The sequence below is a fragment of the Hemitrygon akajei genome, chromosome 29 (genome assembly GCF_048418815.1).
Source record: "Hemitrygon akajei chromosome 29, sHemAka1.3, whole genome shotgun sequence".
NCBI lineage: Eukaryota > Metazoa > Chordata > Chondrichthyes > Myliobatiformes > Dasyatidae > Hemitrygon > Hemitrygon akajei.
The window spans coordinates 46,429,304-46,451,156 of NC_133152.1; the positions used below are offsets into that span (position 1 = coordinate 46,429,304).

Consider the following 21,853-nt stretch of genomic DNA (forward strand, 5'->3'; position numbering starts at 1 on the left):
AGGGGAAGGTGGTCGAGGCAGATACGTTTCGGGACATTTATGAAACTCTTAGATAGCCACATGGATGGAAGAAAAATGGAGGGTTCTGTGGGAGGGAAGGGTTAGACTGATCTTGGAGCAGGTTAAAAGGTCGGCCCAACGTTGTGGGCAGAAAGGCCTGTACTGTGCTGTAATGTTCCATGTTCTAGATCATTGTCTTAGAGAATACCCCTCAGGAGCATGCCTATCGGCCATTGGCGTGCATTCGGACTGTCGCCCTTCAAACCCCTCCCGTCCATGTGCTTATCCAAACTTCTCTTAAATGCTGCAATCAAACCCACATCCACCACTTCCACTGGCAGCTCGTTCCACCCTCTCACCACCTCTGAGTGAAGAAATTCCCCCTCAGGTTCACCTTAAACATTTCACCTTTCACCTTTAACCCATGCCCTTTCCTATCACCACTCTCCTTTCCTCCCTCCCTTCCCTTTCAGCTTTCCCAAGGATGCTTAATTAATTAAAACATTTAGTAAATTATATAACTCATTGACTTGTATTTAATTATGACTTTATTAAATTATTCATAAGCTGGATGTGGGTGAAGAGCCTGTACTGTTCTATGTAATGCCTTATGTGTCCTGATGGAGGGTCTCGGCCCGAAATATCGACAGTTGACCATTTATTCCCCTCCATAGACGCTGCCTGACCCACTGAGTTCCTCCAGCATTTTGTGTGTGATGGTAGTATTTCTATTTTTGCACTCATGCTTGCCTTAAATGCGAAGTTGGAGTATAATTTATATATAATTGATGTTCTGTGTGTTGTTTGTACTTTGATGCCTGTAACGAAGTTGCAAGCAAGCTTTCACTGTATCAGCTGCCGGAAATCCAGAGCAATACACACAAAAGGCTGGAGGAACTCAGCAGGTCAGGCAGCATCTACAGAGAGGAATAAACAGTTGAAGTTTCAGGCTGAAACTCTTCTTCAGGACCCTTCATCGGTCTGATGAAGGGTCTTGGCCTGAAATATCGACAGTTTATTTCCCTCCACAGATGCTGCGTGACCTGAGCATTTTGTGTGTGTTACTGAACTCAACGGGTCTGTGGAGAGAAATGGACAGTTCGCAGTTTGCTTTTTTCTCTCCAGATATCAGCCCTTGCGGACCCTTGTCTCTCCGACACCAAATGCAATTTGGCTCAACGACATCCAGGACAGAAAAATAATCAAACTGCAGGATGCGCTCAGGAGGGAATGGACAGGCGATGCCTGGGGTTGAAGGTTTGGGGTCCTGTCATTAGTGAGTCCGGAGTTCGAGGCCCAGTGTTCGGTAACACTCCAGGCCTAGTATTTGCCTGGAGTTGTTGCTGAAGAGTTATTTGGAAGTCTGGCAGTGGAGGCCCATTGGCGAATCTTTGCAAGTCTGCTGGGGAAGTCGAAGGCCCGGTGTCCGTGAGCCCCAGTCTGACTCACTGGTAGCTGAAGAAGACAAACTGGCCTGGGGTTTGCATGGGTGGGGGAGGGAGGAAAGAGGCTTCTTTCACTGTGGCCTGTTGTGTTTTGTGTTGTTTTGCTGAGTATTTTGGGTATTATTTTGGCCTCGGAATGTGTGGCAACACTTGCAGGATGCTCCCAGCGCATCCTTGACTGTGTTGGTTGTTCACACAAGACACACATTTCACTGACAGAGGAGATCCTGCAGATGCTGAAAGTTCAGACCAACAAACACACACACAAACTGCCGGAGGAACTCGGCAGGTCAGGCAGCATCGATGGAAATGAATAAACAGTCGACGTTTCGGGCCGAGACCCTTCACTAGGTCTCATTTTGCCGTCTGTTTCGATGTACGTGTGGTAATTAAATCTGAATCTTGAACCGAATATCAGGTCTCGACCCAAAATGTCGACTGAGTTCCTCCAGCATTGTGTTTGTTGCTTCACATTCCGGCATCTATCGTCTCCTGGGGCTTTCTGGGAAAGGATGGATTCAGCACAACGTGGCACCGGTTTCAATGTTCTTCTGCAATGTTCAAAGGCTTCATAGACACACTCAAGCTGATTCAAAATTCATCGCTTTGGGGACTAGTGTACGGTTGAAGTATACTGCTATTGTCAGCTGCTATGTTCTTTAATTTAGTGCAGAATTCTGTTCCCAAGATTACTGCTCTGGACTAACGCTGCAAGTCCCAGCACTCTGGTACAGCCTCAGCACTGCTTGGCAGACTGGAGTATCGTGGCCTGCTACTGAAACAGCAACACCCAAGAATGGAAGCGCCGAGACAAAAATGATGGACACATCTCAGTCCATCACAGGCAAAGCTCTCCCCACCATCGAGCACATGCCACAAGAAGGCAGCATCCGTCATCCCACCACCCAGACCGTGCTCTCTGCCCGCTGCTGCCATCAGACAGGAGGGACGAGAGCCTCAGGTCCCACACCACCAGGTTCAGGAACAGTTATCACCCCTCAACCTTCGGGCTGCTGAACCGGCGTGAATAACTTCACTCACCTGAACTCCGAACTGGTTCCACAACCTATGGACTCACTTTCAACGACTCACGTTTTCGGCATTGGGGAGGAAGCATTAAGAAGAGGGACGCCTCACGTCTTAATAAGCTGGTAAGGAAGGCGGGCTCTGTCGTGGGCAAAGTACTGGAGAGTTTAACATCAAGTGTATGGGACATTGGGAAAAATGTTGAATTTCCCCATGGGGATGAATAAAGTATCTATCTATCTATCTATCTATTATTTATTTATTTGTTTACTTGCTTGTTTGTGTTTGCTCAGTTTGTCTTCCTTTGCCTTTTGGTTGTTTGTCAGACTTTTGTGTGTAGCTTTTCATCACTCTTGTATTTCTGCTCGACTGCGAATGTCCCCACGGAGTGGGTTCTATATGGTGATATATTCGGGTTTCGATAATAATGTTACTTTGCCAGAAGAGTTACACGAAACCAAAGCTTTGCTGAGGTGTGTGAATGCACTACAGCTTTGCAGTAGATTGGCATGACACTCTGCTGCAAAGCTCCTAACTTCTCTACAAGGTGCCATCAAACTTTTCACTCTCCTGCTATGACGTCACCCCGACTGACCTACCTTGCTCGCCGAAGGAGTGCGCACGCGCGGATCTCCCGTTTGGCGTCACCCGTCGCCACGGGAACGACGCCACTGTGGTTGCAGGATGAGTCGGGCGTCGGCGGCGGAGCCAGGGTGGCGGGTGAGAGCCGGCGGCGTGGGGTGGCGGGGAGGGAGCGTCCCCAGACAGCGAGTGGCTAGAGGGAGGGAGCATCCACGGGAAACCGGCTGGCGGGAGGGAGCGTTCTCGGGTCACGCGAGTGGGTGAGGGAGCGTCCCTGGTCAGCAGGTGGCGGGAGGGAGCGTCCCTGGGTAACACAGGTGGGGGAGGGAGCGTGTCTGGGTAACGCAGGTGGCGGGAGGGAGCGTGTCTGGTTAACGCAGGTGGGGGAGGGAGCGTGTCTGGGTAACGCAGGTGGGGGAGGGAGCGTCCCCGGTCAGCAGGTGGCGGGAGGGAGCGTCCCCGGTCAGCAGGTGGCGGGAGGGAGCGTCCCTGGTCAGCAGGTGGCGGGAGGGAGCGTCCCTGGTCAGCAGGTGGGGGAGGGAGCGTCCCTGGTCAGCAGGTGGCGGGAGGGAGCGTCCCTGGTCAGCAGGTGGCGGGAGGGAGCGTCCCTGGGTAACGCAGGTGGGGGAGGGAGCGTGTCTGGGTAACGCAGGTGGGGGAGGGAGCGTCCCTGGTCAGCAGGTGGGGGAGGGAGCGTTCTTGAGCAACGGGAGTTCGGGGGGGGGGGGGAACGTCATTGGACGCCGGGGATTTGGGGTGGGGGGGGGGGAATCGGAGTCTCTTTGGATACTGCGGTCGGTGACGGAGCGTCTCAGGCTTCGGGGATGGTGGAAGGAGTGTCCCCAGACACTAAAAACATTGAGGGAGCAATCCCGGAAACAATGGGGGGGGGGGGGAAGAAGCGTCCCCGTTGGGGGTTGGGCTGTGTGACTCGCTTCTTTGTGGTGCTCTCCCCATGATGCTGATCTTGGGATGTACAATGCAGATATGTGTGCTCTTGGTATTAAACCTAATCTCTGCACTCTCTGTGATATGTCCTACCAAGATCATAAAAAGGCCATTATAACAGACAGAATGAGGTCTATTTGTTACCTAATCTGGCAGTTACGTTTTTACCAAATTTGGGGCACATCCTCAGCGATGGTGTTACGATCTATACTTTTCCCAAAGCCATTTGAGGTGCTACATTAAAGATTACATTCAAATTCAAAGTAAATTTATTATCAAAGTACATATACTGTCACATTCAAACCTGAGATTCATTTTCTTGTGGACATTCTCAGCAAATCTATTGAATAGTATCTATAACAGCATCAATGAGAGATCAGCCAGAGTGCAAAAGACAACAAACCATGCAAGTGCAAATATAAATAAATGGTAATAAATGGGAGAGCATGAAATAACAAGATAAAGAATCCTTAAAGTGAGATAATTGATTTTGGGAACATTTTAATGATGGACCAAGTGAGTGTAGCTATCCCTTTTGATCAAGAGCCTGATGGTTGTGGGGTAGTAACTTTCTTGAATCTGGTGGTGTATTTGGAGTAATGTGTAACAAGTCATGGTGGAAATGTTGGCTGTCCAGCAGAGAAGAGCAGCATCTGTGGAGAAAGTAGACAGGCCTCCGTTATGTCAACTGACAATTTCGAGTTTATTGTCATCTGACTGTACATTTATACAGCCAGCGAAACAAGGTTCCTCTGGACCTCAGTTCACCTTCAAAGCATGTATCACACACAACACAGGAAACAACAATACACAAGCCATATACTAAACAGTTTGCTGTCCTAGTGACGAGACCTCAGTGATGGCAGGGTGTTTGTTAGTCTCACAGCCTGAGGGAAGAAGCTGTTACCCAGTCTGGCAGTCCTGATGCTCCTCTACCTCTTTCTTGATGGGCGTGGGTCAAAGAGACTGTAGGATGGGTGGTAGGGATCCTCAACAATCCTTCATGTCCTTCATCTGCAATGCTCCAGGTAAATGTCACAAATGGGGAGGGAGAGCCTCGTGACCCTCTCGACTGTAGGGTCCCTTTCCCTCTATGGGTGCTCCTGACCCACTGAGATTCCTCAGCATCTTGTTTCCAGGTTCCAGTATCTGCAATCTGTTGTTTCTCTATATACAGTTCTTTGTCTCTATGCCTTTGGTGACATACCATGTCTCCTCAAACTTGGTAGACAGGAAAAATAATTTGTGTTGAGGATATAATGGTGCAACAAAGAGAAAGTATGTTATCAAAGATCTGAACACATTTCATATCCAAATGGTGAAAGATGGCAGAGTTGTTTTGGTGTCTGGACCCTCAGTTGTAAAAGACTAGTTTAAAGGCGAGGCAAATACACTCAGTGACCACTTTATTAAGTACAATAGGTACCTGATAAAGTGGCCACTGTGTGTATGTTTGAGGTCTTCTGCTGCTGTAGCCCATCCACTTCAAAGTTCAATATGCTGTGTGTTCAGAGATGCTCTTCTGCACACCACTGTTGTAATGTGAGATTATTCAAGTTAGTTGCCTTCCTGTCAGCTTGAACCAGTCTGGCCATTCTCCTCTGACCTCTCTCATTAACAAGGCATTTTTTCCTGCAGAACTGCCACTCACTGGATTTTGTTTTGTTTTTCACACCAATCTCTGTAAACTCTGGGTGTGTGAAAATTCCAGAAGATCGGCAGTTTCTGAGATACTCAAACCAGCCTGTCAGGTGCCAACAATCATTCCACAGTCAAAGTCACATTACTTCCCCATTCTGATGTTTGGTCTGAACAACAACGGAACCTCCAGACCAAGTCTGTTTACTTGTATGGATTGAGTTGCTGCCTCGCGATTGGCTGATCAATTAATTGCATTAGCGGGTTACAGGTATACCGAATAAATTGGCCTCTGAGTGTCAGTGAGACGGTAAACAGTGCTGGTGCTCACTGTGGGGTAATTACACACTAAAATAGGTCAGTCACACTGATCATCAGTAATACTAAATCCAGATTAATTATTTATCATGTGTACAGTACATCGAAACATAGAGTGAAAAGCAGCCACAGCATTAACAACCAACACAAACTGAGGATGTGCTGGGGCAGCTCACAGGTGTCACCACACATTTGGGCACCATGGAAGCATTCTCAAAATGGTTGGCCACTAGGAAATTCTAGCTGTTATGGTGGACAGAGAGAAGGTGGAAAATATGTTTCCTTCTGTCTCAGAATCAAGAATCTCTGCCCAAAACATTGACAGTTCATTTCCCTTTATAGATGCTGCCTGGCCTGCTGAGTTCCTCCAATGTTTTGTATGTGTTGCTGTAGAATCATGTGCCACTGTTTAAAATAAGTTGTCCATTTAAGGCTGAGTTGAAGTGATCTTTCTTCTCTCTTAAAGTTTCCTGTGTCTTTGGAACTCTTCCTCGAAGATGGTAGAAGTGGAGCCTTATAACATTTTTCAGGTAGGTAGTTTTTCTTTGATTAGTAGAGGTTGTTTGTGGATCGATGGGAAATCAGAGTTGAGGTTAGAATAAGGTCAGTCATTGTCTTTCTAAATAGCAGAGCGACATGAAGTTCAAGTTCAAATTTAATTGTCATTCAATCATACACATGTAAATGAAACATCGTTCCTCCAGGGCCAAGATGCAAAACACAGTACATGAAGAAGCCACGTGACCACCTCCTGTTCATGTATTCATTATGTACCAACTCACTCTTGATAGTATCAAAGTTCCCCACCTTGAGCTTCATAAACTACTGTACATTATATACTTTAAACACTTCTTTCAAATATTCAAATGAAAGTAGGAGGTCAAAGTAAATTTACTGAAGTATTTATACGTTACTATATATTCTCAGATTCATTTCCTTGCAGGCATTTACAGGAAAAATAATGATATAAAATAGTATCTACAAAATAAAACCATAAACAAAAATTGGCAACAACAAAAACAAGACAAATTGTGTAAATGAATAAATAATACTGAGAACATGAGTTGTAAAATAATTGAAAGTGAGTCTGCAGGTTGTGGAATCAGTTCGAAGTTGAGGTGAGTGAAGTTATCCATGATGGTTCAGGAGCCTGATGATTGAGGGGTAATAACTGTTCCTGAACCTGGTGGTGTGGGATCTGAGGCTCCTGTACCTCCTGTCCAATAGTGGTAGTGAGAAGAGAGCATGGCCTGGATGGTGAGGGTCTCCTATAGCTGTACCATGGAGAGTATTCTGACAGGCTGCATCATTGTCTGGTATGGGGTGGGGTGGGGGTGGGGGGGCTACTGCACAGGACCGAAAGAAGCTGCAGAAGGTTGTAACTTTAGTCGGCTCCATCTTGGGTACGAGCCTACAAAGTACCCAGGACATTTCAAGAAGTGCTGTCTCAGAAAGGCAGCGTCCATTATTAAGGACCTCCAGCACCCGAGGCATGCCCTTTTCTCACTGTTACCATCAGGTAGGAGGTACAGAAACCTGAAGGCACACACCCAGCGATTCAGGAACAGCTTCTTCCCCTCTGCCATCAGGTAGGAGGTACAGGAGCCTGAAGACGCACACTCAGCGATTCAGGAACAGCTTCTTCCCCTCTGCCATCAGGGAGGAGGTACAGAAGCCTGAAGGCACACACCCAGCGATTCAGGAACAGCTTCTTCCCCTCTGCCATCAGGGAGGAGGTACAGGAGCCTGAAGACACACACCCAGCGATTCAGGAACAGCCCTTCCCCTTTGCCATCAGGGAGGAGGTACAGGAGCCTGAAGACACACACCCAGCGATTCAGGAACAGCTTCTTCCCCTCTGCCATCCGATTCCTAAATGAACATTGATCCCTTGAGCACTACCTTACTTTTTAATATAATTTCTGTTTTTGCACAATTTTTAATCTATTCAATATATGTATTCTGTAATTGATTTACTTATTTATTATTATTATTCTATTATTTTCTTCCATATAATGGATTGCATTGAACTGCTGCTGCTAAGTTGACAACATGCTGGTGATAATAAACCTGATTCTGATGGATGCTCTGCTTCCATGTGGCAGCACTCCGTGATGAGGTGCTCTGTGGTGGGGAGAGTTTTACCTTTGATGGACTGTGATGTGTCCACCTGTTTCTGTAGTCTTTTCTGTTCCTGGGCATTGGTGCTTCCTCAGCAGGTCATGATCCAGCTAGTTGAAATACTGTGCATCAATAGAGGTTTGTCAAAGTTTTTGGTGACTTGCAGAAAATGTGTAAACTTCTAAGAAAGTAGTGGTACAGCCACACCTTCTTTATGGTGATCCCAGGACAGTTCCTCTGATATTTTAATGCTGAAGAATTAAGGGCTACTGTTGATCTTCACCTCCACTCCCCTAATGAGGACTGGCTCATACTAGTTGTTGGCACGCCTGCTGGTTCCTCAAGACACTGCAGTTTAGTGGAGTCCAAAAGTAGGGGCATAGTTTTAGGGTGAGAGGGGAAAGAATTAAAAGGAACCTGAGGAACACAGTGTGGTGAGTAACAGCCAGAAGATGTGGTTGAGGCAGGTACAATGGTATCATTTCAGAAGCACTTGGCTAGAAACACAGAGGAGAGGGGCTTGAAGGGATATCAAAGTTGAAAAGTTCAAAGTAAATTTATTATCAAAGTACGTATATGGTACAACCCTGAGGTTTGTTTTCTTGCAAGCATTCACAGTAAATACAAGAAGCACAATAGAATCAATGCAAGACCACACCCAAAAGGATGGACAAACAATTAATGTGTAAAAATGATAACAAAATGTGCGAATACAAACAGAAATGATGATGTTAGTAGTAAATAAATAAGCAATAAACATTGAGAACATGAGATAAAATGTCCTTAAAATTGAGTCCATAGTTTGTGGGAACTGTACAGAGATGGGGCAAGTGAAGTTATCTCCTCTGGTTTAAGACCCTGATGGTTGAGGGGTGATGACTGTTCCTGAACCTGGTGGTGTGAGTCCTGAGGCTCCTGTACCATCTTCCTGATAGCAGCAGTGAGAAGAGAGCATGGACTAGATGGTGAGGGTCCTTGATGAAGGATGCTGTTTTCCTGCGACAGCGCTCCATGTAAGTATCCTCAGTGGAGGGGAGGGCTTTGCCTGTGATGGGTTGGGCCCCATCTACTTTTTATAGTATTTTCCGTTCAAGTGCTTTGGTGTTTCCATACCAAGCCGTAATGCAACCAGACAATATACTCTGCATTGCACATCTATAGGTATGGACCTATAGAAGTACTATCTATAGAAGTATAGATATGGGCTGAACACAGAAAACTGGCACCATCTAGGTGGGCACCATGGTCAGCATGAACTGGTTGGGCCAAAGGGCCTGTATCTGTGGCCTATGATGAATGCTGGAATCTGGAGTAACAGAGAAGGTTATTGTGAGATAAAAGTCTGCTTTGTGAAAGGATTGTGCCATCAGATTAGATTGTCCCTCAGCCTGTGGACTCACCTTCAGAGACTCTGCATATCATGTTCTATCTATTATTTGTTTACTGTTTTAAAACTATTTGCATAATCTGTCCTCTTTTGTACATTGGATGTTCATCGGTTTTTGTTGCTGTGGTTTTTTGCGGATTCTATTGTGTTTTTTTGTTTTGTGAGTGCCTGCAAGAAGATGGAGCTCCAGATCGTATACGGTCTGTATACATTGATAAGAAATGTCTTTGAACTTTGCATTTGTTAGTTATGAATGTTTGTACAAGGGAGCAGAAATAGTTAAGATAAAGACCATGCTGCATGCATGGCATCTAACGGTCTGACCTGAAAGGAAAAGCTCTTCATTTTGTGACCAATTGTTAAAACCATTTTCTGATCAAATGGAGCTACATATGATGTTTATCAAGGGTCCCTGCTTGAAATGTTGGCTGCTTATTCCTTCCATAGATGCTACCTGACCTGCTGAGTTCCTCCAGCATTTTCTGTGTGTTGCAGTATCCAAAGATTTTTTTTTTAACTTATTGAGATACAACATGGAATAGACTCATTCGTCCCCTCCAGCTACACCGCCCAGCCATCCCCCAATGTAATCCCAGCCTAAGCACAGGACAATTTTCAATGACCAATTAACCTACCAATCAGTACGTCTTTGGACTGTGGGAGGAAAACAGATCACCCGGAGGAAACCCATGTGGTCACAGGGAGAACATACAAACTCCTTTCAGGCAGTAGTGGGAATTGAACCCAGAACGCCTATACTGCAAAGCGTGGTGCTAGCTACTACACTAGCATGCTGCCTACCATTTTATCAGCTTCTTGCATTTATAAAGTGATCTTTATCATTTCAGAGTTCAAATCACGTTTGTTATCACTGACACGCGACATGAAATTTATTGTTTTGCAGCTGCAGTATTCTGCAAAGACAAAAATGTATACATCACAAAAATAAGTAAGCAGTTCAAAAATGGAATAGTGAGGTCATGTTTGTGGGTTCATAGACTATTCAGAAATTTGATGATGGCAGAGAAAAAGCTGTTTCTAAAACGTCGTGTGTCAGTCTTCAGACTCCTTTACCCCTTCCCTAACAGTAGAAATGAGAAGAGGGCAGGTCCCACATGGTGAGGGCTCTTAATGAAGGATCTCACCTTCTTAAATTGTCCACTGAGTGTATATAATATCTGGAAAGATTGGGAATATAAATAGAGTTCAATCAATTTCCAATAAATTACAAAACCAAGAATGGTATTTCTGTCTCTTGTCAAGTTGCAGTGCAGATCAGAGTCCAATGAAGTATGGTTTGTTTTTATTTAAATAGTAGTTGTTAAAGTGTAGAAGGAAGCCATCCCTCCCAACGCCCATGCCATCTACTTCCAGTCAGTGACTCATTCAATGAGCCCACCAGTCTCTGCTTTAATAGTGTTACTTCATTGCCAATAGCTGTCATAATGAACCCTTAGTTATATGCCTTCCTTTGTGTTTTAATGGCCAATTATTAACGTGTTGCTTTGACGACATCATCTTTCATTCCTATACCACTTTATTAAATAAACTTGCTCATTAATCCAAATATCTGATCAGCTAATCACATGGCAGCAACTCAATTCATAAAAGCATGCAGACATGGTCAAAAGGTTCAGTTGTTGTTCAAACTAAACATCAGAATGGGGGAGAAATGTGATTTAGTGACTTGGACTGTGGAATGATTGTTGGTGCCAGATGGGGTGGTTTGAGTATCTCAGAAAATGCTGATCTCCTTGGATTTTTAGGCTCAACAGTCTCTGAAGTTTACAGATAATGGTGCAAAAAAACAAAAAAAAAAATCAAGTGAGTGGCAGTTCTGTGGTTGAAAACATCTTGTCAATGAGAGAGCTCAGAGGAGAATGACCAGACTGGTTCAAGCTGACAGGAAGGTGACAGTAACTCAAATAACCACACGTTACAACAGTGGTGTGCAGAAGAGCTTCTCTGAATGTACAACACATCGAATGTTGAAGTAGATAGACTACAGCAGTAGAAGACCATGAACATACACTCAATGGTCACTTTATTAGGTCTAGGAGGTACACTACCTAATAAAGTGGCTGCTCAGTGTATTTCTTCTTCAAAATAGTAAATTTTATAATTCCTTCATTTGCTTATTGATAGGAACTGTATGGTTACCTGGTCCTCACCTTGTAATACTTAATATTCATAGAAGTCCTGACGAGAGACTGTGTAATACTAAATCTACTATTAGACAGGGCAGGTGACAGAAGTTTGTGTAGGGAAACACTTTGCATCCAGTGATCATAATGCCATTAGTTTCAAGTAAATATGCTAGGTCCATGGGTTGAGATTCTAAATTGGAGAAAGGCCAATTTTGATGATATCAGAAAGGATCTGACCCTCTTTCAATGAGGCATCTATTATTCTTCTATTAAAAAAGGGCAAAGACCCAACAGAGTGTTCCTCGTATAGGCCGATTTCTTTGCTCAATGTTGATGTAAAGATCTTAGCTAAAGTTTTGGCTCATAGATTAGAAACCGTTATTCCCTCCATTATCTCTGATGACCAATCAGGTTTTATTAAAAACAATCTCCCTTTTTTTAACATTCGGCGTTTATTCAATATCTTATACTCACCTCCAACTGGGATTCCTGAATGTGTTATTTCCCTCGATGCGGAGAAAGCATTTGATCGTATAGAGTTGAACTACCTTTTTGCAGTCTTAGAAAAATTTGACCTCGGTTAAAGTTTCATCTCTTGGATCAAATTGCTGTACCTGTGTCCTACTGCTTCTGTTTTAACTAATTTTCAGAAATCCCAAGTATTTAATCTCAAACGTGGCACCCGTCAGGGATGCCCCTTAAGTCCTTTTCTCTTTGATTTGGCTATAGAACCTTTGGCGATAGCATTTCGAAATTGTCCTGAATTGACCGGGATTTGGAGAGGGGGTGTTGAGCATAAAGTTTCTCTTTATGCTGATGACTTATTACTCTTTCTCTCAAATCCGTCTACATCCTTACCTCTAATGTTTTCACTTCTTGACCAGTTTAGCCAGATCTCTGGCTATAAACTTAACTTACATAAGAGTGAACTTTTTCCAATTAATAAAGAAGCACAAGAACTAACATTTCGTGATCTCCCTTTTAAAGTAGTCCATAATCAATTTACTTATCTTGGAATTACAGTCACAAGGAAGTTTAAAGATCTCTTTCATGAAAACTTTGCCAATCTTTCATATACTATAAAATGGAGTCTGGTACAATGGTCACCTCTATCTATGTCTTTGGTAGGTCATATTAATGTTGTTGAAATGTATGTTCTCCCCAAATTTTTATACATATTTCAATCTATCCCAATTTTTATTCCTAAATCTTTTTTTGATTCCTTAGACTCTATTATTTTGTCATATCTGTGGAAGCATAAGCGCTCTAGAATTAATAAAATCCATCTCCAAAAATCTAAAAAAGAGGGTGGCATGGCTTTACCTAACTTTCGTTTATATTATTGGGCAGCTAATATACGTTGTGCTACCTTTTGGTCTTTCTTCCACGGCCAACCCGAGTGCCCTAATTGGGTGGCAATGGAGTTGAGCTCCACTAAAGAATTATCTATCTCTGCACTTCTTGGCTCTGCACTCCCTAGTAGTCTGTCCAGATTAATAGCTAATCCTCTTGTTAGACACACTTTGTGTATATGGGCTCAGTTTAGGAAATGCTATGGTTTCCATGGTTTTTCCGTTTCCAGCCCTGTCGCACATAATCACCTTTTTTTACCTACTACGTACGATTCAGCATTCCATGTTTGGTATAGGAAGGGCATTAGACATTTTGAAGATCTTTTCATTGATAATCGCTTCGCTTCTTTTCAGCAGCTCTCTGTTAAGTTCAATCTGCCCAATGCTCATTTTTTTAGATATCTCCAAATTAGACACTTAATTGCTCCTTTAATTCCTAACTTTCCTGAAATGCCTGCGAAAAATGCTATGGACTTATTTCTTTCCATTAATCCACTAGGTAAAGGTTTAATATCAATTATTCGAGATGAATTAGCAGTCTTATGACGGGCCCCTGTGGATAAAATTAAAATGGCCTGGGAGCAGGATTTAAATACCTCCTTATCCAATGAGAGCTGGGACTCGATTCTCAAATCGGTTAACTCAACCTCTCTTTGTGCTCGCCATTGCCTTTTACAGTTTAAGATTGTTCATAGAGCCCATATGTCTAAATCTAAACTATCTCGATTCTACCCTAACATTAGTCCGCTCTGTGATAAATGCAAGAGGGGGCGTGGCCTCTCTCATCCATATGTACTGGTTCTGTCCTAGCTTGGAGAAATTTTGGAAAGATGTCTTCACTACGTTATCGTGTATTCTGAATCAGCACCTAGAACCAAACCCCTTAATTGCTTTGTTCGGTTTCTGGGGCGAGACAGATTTACGTCTGAGTCCGACCAAATGCCAAATATTATCCTTTGCCTCTCTCCTGGCTAGACGCTTGATCCTCCTTAGATGGAGAGATGTTGCCCCGCCCACTCATGCGCAACGGCTTAACGACATTATGGCCTGCTTGGACCTCGAAAAAATTCATTATTCAGTTCTTAATTCGGATCTAAAGTTCCATAAGGTTTGGGGACCTTTTATCGAGTACTTTCATAACCTTCCTCTTGACTAGGGTTTTTTTTTCTTTTCGGTCCCTTGCTTTCAGCTCCCTTTTTTTTTCTGGTAGTAGGCATTATTATCCTCTGTTGCTAAGTGTATTCACAGTCTGGGAGTTTGATTGTCCTGATTTATACTCTCTATATTGTGTTGTGGTTGGTCTGGAGTTGTTTTTTTTTGTGTTGTGGGGCTTGGGGAGGATACTAAGTTTACTTGTCTTCAATTTAGGTGCTTTTTTGTCAAATTCTCTTCCTTTGTAGCATATTGTCATTGTATGCTTAATTTTGCACTGTATTAATGTTCCTCATTGGGATTTGGGGTTTTTAATTTGTAAAATGTATAGAAAAACTAATAATAATTTTTAAAAAAAGGATCTGGAAAGTGTGGATTGGGACAGGCTGTTTTCTGGCAAAGGTGTACTTGATAAGTGGGAGGAATTCAAAAGTGAAATTCTGAGAGTACAACATTTGTATGTGCCTGTCTGAATAAATGGCAAAGATAATAGGTGCAGGGAATCTACGGTACTGTTTAAGAGATAATGAGGCCCTGGTTAAGAAGAAAAGAAGCTGCATAGCAGGTATGTGCAGGTAGGAGCAAATAAGATGCTTATGGGGTATAAGAAATCAGGAAGGCTAAAAGAAGGTATGAGGTTGCCCTAACAGACAAGGTGATGGAGAATCATAGAAACACAGAAAAATTACAGCACAATACAGGTCGTGTGGCCCACAATGCTGTGCCAAACATGTACTTACTTTAGAAATTACCTAGCGTTACTCATAGCCCTCCATTTTTCTAAGCTCCATGTACCTATCCAGGAGTCTCTTAAAAGACCCTATCGTATCCACCTCCACCACCATCACCGGCAGTCCATTCCATGCACTCATCACTCTCTGTGTAAAAAGTTAACCCTGACATCTCCTCTGTACCTACTTCCAAGCACCTTAAAATTGTGCCCTCTCACGTTAGCCATTTCAGCTCTGGGAAAAAGCCTCTGACTAGCAACACAATCAATGTCTGTCATTATCTTATACACCTCTATCAGGTCACCTCATCCTCCGCTGCTCCAAGGAGAAGAGGCTGAGTTCACTCAACCTTTTCTCATAGGGCATGCTCCCCAATCCAGGCAACATCCTTGTAAATCTCCTCTGCACCCTTTCTATAGTTTCCACATCCTTCCTGGAGTGAGGTGACCAGAACTGAGCACAGTACTCCAAGTGGGGTCTGACCAGGGTCCTATACAGCTGTAACATTACCTCTCAGCTCTTAAACTCAATCCCAGAATTGATGAAGGCCAATGCGCCATATGCCTTCTTAATCACAGAGTCAACCTGCAGAGCAGCTTTGAGTGTCCTATGGACTTGGACCCCAAGATCCTTCTGATCCTTCATACTGTCAAGAGTCTTACCATTAATACTATATTCTGCCATCATATTTGATCTACCAAAATGAACCACCTCACACTTACCTGGGTTGAATTCCATCTGTCACTTCTCAGCTCTGTTTTGCATCCTATCAATGTCCCGCTGTAACCTCTGACAGCCCTCCACACTATCCTCAGGGATTCTACAGATATGTTAAGATTGAAAGGATTGCAAGGACAAAATTGGTCCTCTGGAAGATCAAGATGGAAATCCATCCATGGAGCCAAAAGACGTGGGGAGATCTCAAATTAATTTTTTGCATCTGTACTTAGGAGAGTCGCAGATTCTATAGAAGTGAGGCAAAGTGGCTTCAACTTCATGGACCCTGTGCAGATTACAGAGGAGGAGGTGCTTGCTGTCTTCCTGCAAATTAGGGTGGATAAGTCCCCAGGGCTTAACAAGGTGTTCGCTCAGACCTTGTGGGAGGCAAGTGTAGAAACTGCCAGGACCCTAGCAGTGATATTTAAATCATCCCTAGCAAGTCATCCAGATGATTGGAGAATAGCCAATGTTATTTCACTGTTTAAGAAAGGACCCAAAAATAAACAGGCAATGAAAAGGCCGGGAAGCCTGACATCAGTTGTGGGAAAGTTATTGCAAAGTAATCTAAGGGACTGGATACATGAGTATTTGGATAGAAATAGACGGATTAGGGATAGTCAGCATGGCTTCATGGGTGCTAGGTTGTTTCTAACTAATCTTATAAAGTTTTTCGAGGAAGTTACCAGGAAAGTTGATGGAGGCAAGGCAGTGGATGTTGTATACATGGAATTTAGCAAGGTGTTTGACAAGGTTATGCATGGGAGGTTGGCCAGAAAGATGGAGCTTCAGGTACTCAGCATTCAAGGTGAAGTGGTAAATTGGATTAGATACTTGCTTTGTGGTAGTAGGTGGTTTCTCCTCTGACTGGAGGCCTGTGACTAGTGGAGTGCTGCAGGAATTGGTGCTGGATCCATTGTCATTTGTCATCTATATCAATGATCTGGATGCTAATGTATTTAACTATATCAGTAAATTTGCAGATGACACCAAGATTTGGGGTGGAGTGGACAGCGAGGAAGACCATCAGAGCTTGCAGTGGGATCTGGACCAGCTGGAAAAATGGGCTGAAAAATGGCAGATGGAATTTAATGAAGACAAATGTGAGGAGTTGCACTTCGGTTGGGCCAATCAGGGTAGGTCTTACATAGTGAATGGTGGGGAAATGAGGAGTGATGTAGATCAAAGGGATCTGGGAATACAATAGACAATAGGTACAGAAGTAGACCATTTGGCCCTTCGAGCCTGCACTGCCATTTTGAGATCATGGCTGATCATCTACTATCAATACCCGGTTCCTGCCTTGTCCCCATATCCCTTGATTCCCCTATCCATAAGATACCTATCTAGCTCCTTCTTGAAAGCATCCAGAGAATTGGCCTCCACTACCTTCCGAAGCAGTTAATTCCAGACCCCCACAACTCTCTGGGAGAAGAAGTTTTTCCTTAACTCTGTCCTAAATGACCTACCCCTTATTCTCAAACCATGCCCTCTGGTACTGGACTCTCCCAGCATCTGGAACATATTTCCTGCATCTTATCCAATCCCTTAATAATCTTATATGTTTCAATCAGATCCCCTCTCAATCCCCCTAATTCCAGCGTGTACAAGCCCAGTCTCTCTAACCTCTCTGCGTAAGACAGTCCAGACATCCCAGGAATTAACCTCGTGAATCTACGTGGCACTTCCTCTACAGCCAGAATGTCCTTCCTTAACCCTGGAGAGCAAAACTGTACACAATATTCCAGGTGTGGTCTCACCAGGGCTCTGTACAAATGCAAGAGGATTTCCTTGCTCTTGTACTCAATTCCCTTTGTAATAAAGGCCAACATTCCATTAGCCTTCTCCACTGCCTGCTGCACTTGCTCATTCACCTTCAGTGACTGATGAACAAGGACTCCTAGCTCTCTTTGTATTTCTCCCTTACCTAACTCTACACCTTTCAGATAATAATCTGCCTTCCTGTTCTTACTCCCAAAGTGGATAACCTCACACTTATTCACATTAAACGTCATCTGCCAAGTACCTGCCCACTCACCCAGCCTATCCAAGTCACCCTGAATTTGCCTAACATCCTCATCACATGTCACACTGCCACCCAGCTTAGTATCATCAGCAATTTGCTGATGTTATTCTCAATGCCTTCATCTAAATCGTTGACGTAAATCGTAAACAGCTGTGGTCTCAATACCGAGCCCTGTGGCACCCCACTAGTCACCACCTGCCATTCCGAGAAACACCCATTCACCGCTACCCTTTGCTTTCTATCTGCCAACCAGTTTTCTATCCATGTCAATGTCTTCCCGCCAATGCCATGAGCTTTGATTTTATCCACCAATCTCCTATGTGGGACTTTATCAAATGCCTTCTGAAAATTGAGGTACACTACATCCACTGGATCTCCCCCGTCTAACTTCCTGGTTACATCCTCAAAAAACTCCAACAGATTATTCAAGCATGATTTACCCTTGGTAAATCCATGCTGGCTCGGCCCAATCCTATCACTGCTATCTAGATATGCCACTATTTCATCTTTAATAATGGACTCTTGCATCTTCCCCACCACCGATGTCAGGCTGACAGGACGATTGTTTTCTCCCTCCCTCCTTTCTTAAAAAGTGGGATAACATTAGCCATTCTCCAATCCTCAGGAACTGATTCTGAATCTAAGGAACATTGGAAAATGATTACCAATGCATCCGCAATTTCCAGGGCCACCTCCTTTAGTACCCTAGGATGCAGACCATCTGGACCTGGGGATTTGTCAGCCTTCAGTCCCATCAGTCTACTCATCACCGTTTCCCTCCTAATGTCAATCTGTTTCATTTCCTCTGTTACCCTATGTCCTTGGCCCATCCATACATCTGGGAGATTGCTTGTGTCTTCCTTAGTGAAGACAGATCTAAAGTACTTATTAAATTCTTCTGCCATTTCTCTGTTTCCCATAACAATTTCACCCAATTCATTCTTCAAGGGCCCAACATTGTTCCTAACTATCTTCTTTCTCTTCACATACCTAAAAAAGCTTTTGCTATCCTCCTTTATATTCCTGGCTAGCTTGCGTTCGTACCTCATTTTTTCTCCCCGTATTGCCTTTTTAGTTAAGTTCTGTTGTTCCTTAAAAACTTCCCAATCATCTGTCCTCCCACTCACCTTAGCTCTGTCATATTTCCTTTTTTTTAATGCTATGCAATCTCTGACTTCCTTTGTCAACCACTGTAGCCCCTTTCCCCCCTTTGAATCCTTCCTTCTCCAGGGGATGAACTGATTTTGCACCTTGTGCATTATTCCCAAGAATACCTGCCATTGCTGTTCCACTGTCTTTTCTGCTAGGATATCCGTCCAGTCAACTTTGGCCAGCTCCTCCCTCATGGCTCCATAGTTTCCCCTGTTCAACTGCAACACCGACACATCTGAGCTGCCCTTATCCTTCTCAAATTACAGATAAAAACTTATCATATTATGGTCACTACCTCCTAATGGCTCCTTTACTTCAAGATCGCTTATCAAATCCTGTTCATTACATAACACTAAATCCAGAATAGCCTTGTCCCTGGTCGGCTCTGGTACAAGCTGTTCCAAGAATGCATCCCGTAGGCACTCTACAAACTCCCTATCCTGGGGTCCAGCACCAACCTGATTCTCCCAGTTCACCTGCATGTTGAAATCCCCCATAACTACTGCGACATAACCTTTGCCACATGCCAATGTTAACTCCCTATTCAACTTGCACCCAATATCCATGCTACTGTTTGGTGGCCTGTAGACAACACTCATTAGGGTCCTTTTGCCCTTACTGTTCCTCAGTTCTATCCACACAGACTCTACTTCTCCTGACCCTATGTCCCCCCTTGCAAAGGACTGAATCTCATTCCTCACCAACAGGGCCACCAGGAATACAGGTGCATAATTCATTAAGTAAATAAGGTCATAAAGAAAACTTTTACCACATTGCCTTTCATAAATCAAAGTATTGAGTACAGGAGATGGGATGTTATGTTGAGGTTGTATAAGACATTGGTGAGGCCCAATTTGGACTATTGTGTGTAGTTTTGGTCACTTATTTACAGGAAAGATGTAAAAAAAGGTTGTAAGAGTACAGATGAAATTTACAAGGATATTGCCAGGTCTGGCGGACCTGAATTATAAGGAAAGATTGAATAGGTTAGGACTTTATTCCTTGGAACGTAGAGGATTGAGGTGAGACTTGATAGAGGAATACAAAATTATGAGGGCTATAGATAGGGTAAATTCAGGCTTTTTCACTGAGGTTGGGAGGGACTACAACTAGAGGTTATTGGTTAAGGGTGAAAAGTTTAAGGGAAACGTGAGGGGAAACTTGTTCGGTCAGGGTGGTGAGAGTGTGGAATGTGAGCTGGATTTCAATGTTTAAGAGAAGTTTAGATAGGTACATGGATGGTAGGGGTATGGAAGGCTTTGGTTCCAGTACAGGTGGACGGGAGTAGGCAGTTTAAATGGTTTGACATGGACTAGATGGGCTAAATAGCCTATTTCTGTGCTGTACTTTTCTGTGACTCATTCTTCAGGTGTATTCTCTATTCTTTACTCTCAAGTGCTTTTTGTCCTTTTATGTTAAATTATTGCTCTTAAGACTTGCACGTATATGCTGACTGCTGCCTTATCAGATCTGCTTCGCCTGTAATCTGCATCCATGGTTCAGCTCACAAAGATTGGTGCAGGGCCAAGATTTTGTTTTGTTGGAGCTAATTTGCTCTAACGCTTCAACAGCACATCAAAAATATTTAACAAATGCCAATTAGAAGCCATCTGCAGAAACATTTTGGGTGTAATCCTTCATCTCGCCTCCCCCACAAGCAGTGCTGGGATGTTCTTTTGAAACGTTTATTTTACAGCAGGGGTGACACTATCCATCATTGTTTAACACCACAGGAACATTTTGCAGTGGAACAGCTCAATTGATTGCATTCTTAATATGTGTAGCAAATGTACTGTATCTGACATGTAGCAGAGGTAGTGTAGCAGTTAGCATAACTCTTTACAGCACCAACTGGGGTTCAATTCCTGCTGCTGGCTATAAGGTTTGACCACACTTGTGATCAGCTCTGGTTGTCTCATTATGGGAAGGATGTAGAAACTTTACAGGGAGATATTTACCAGGATGTTGCCTAGATGAGAGAGTGTGTCTTATGAGGAAAGGTTGAGAGAGCTTGGGCTTTTCTCTTTGGGGCAAAGAAGGAGTGAAGCAATAGCTTGATAGAGGTGTACAAGATATGAGGCATAGATAGTGCAATCACCCAGTGTCTTTGGCTATGACAGAAGTGGCTAATATGAGAGGGAGTAATTTTAAGATGATTGGAAGTAAGTATGGGGAGGCGTCAGAAATAGTTTTTTTACAGAGAGCGGTGAGTACGTGCAACACCCTGGGGGTAGAGGCAGATACATTAGGGATGTTTAAGAGACTAAGATAGGTGCATGGATGACAGAAAAATGGAGGGTTCTGTGGGAGGAAAGGGTTAGATTGATCTTCGAGTAGGTTAAAGGGTCAGCACAACATTGTGGGCCGAAGGGCCTGTACTGTGCTGTAGTGTTCTATGTTCTAAAGGAATATTAACACTGGAAGGGTAGGACAGTTAGAGTGAGAACACAAAGGGATGTGTTCCTTTAGAACACAAGTTTCAAAGTATGTATGCAGTATACATACCACACCCCCCACGCACATAAACAAATCGCGTAAATGGCGACAAGAACATCAAGTCCCCCCCCACGCAAAAAAACAAATAGTGTGAACAGTGGCAAGAAAGAACGAGTAAAAGCACAGAATATAAAAAGAATTGAAAGTCCAAGTGAACTACAGTCCAATCCATAAACCGCTGACCCCCAACTTTGGTACCATCCTCATCCTCTGACAGCATCGAGGGGGAGAGAGACCCTTTGAATGCAGTGGTTTTCCTTCAGGAGTAGCGAGTGAGAGGCTGGTAGACAGTGCTGAATGATCACCTTGCACGTTTCAGTCTTCCTCAATGCTTTAATCAGCAAGATGGACAAGAAATGGGAGCAACTGTTCTGCATTGTAAAGAAATATTAACACTGTGAAGTGAGGACAGTAGAGAATGAAAACAGAAAGAAATGTAAAGGGTGTTAAATGAAGGGCTGAAAGACATGGCGAGCTGGTCAGATCCTGTTAAAGAGAGAGAAAGGCTGAGCCAATATCAAAGATGGACTGACTTCCAGTAACCTAGCAACTGGACGACCTAATTTAACATCTTATTTCCATGGTGATCCTGTCACTGTGTTATCAGAATTATTT

The 21,853-nt window shown here is 43.6% G+C and overlaps 1 protein-coding gene across 5 annotated transcripts in view; it reads left to right on the forward strand.

The window, feature by feature from the left end:
- ubxn10 (UBX domain protein 10) overlaps nt 1–21,853 on the forward strand; it is a 52,552-nt gene that overhangs the window by 25,541 nt on the left and 5,158 nt on the right. The window contains exons 1-3 of one of the 5 annotated variants that reach the window (XM_073032331.1): nt 3,105–3,191; nt 6,424–6,487; nt 16,537–16,700. The gene's annotated coding sequence lies outside the window, so the exon portion shown is untranslated. Of the gene's footprint in view, nt 1–3,104; nt 3,192–6,423; nt 6,488–16,536; nt 16,701–21,853 lie in introns of those variants that run through there. The other 4 variants (XM_073032329.1, XM_073032332.1, XM_073032330.1 and 1 more) reach the window with 4 other exon arrangements.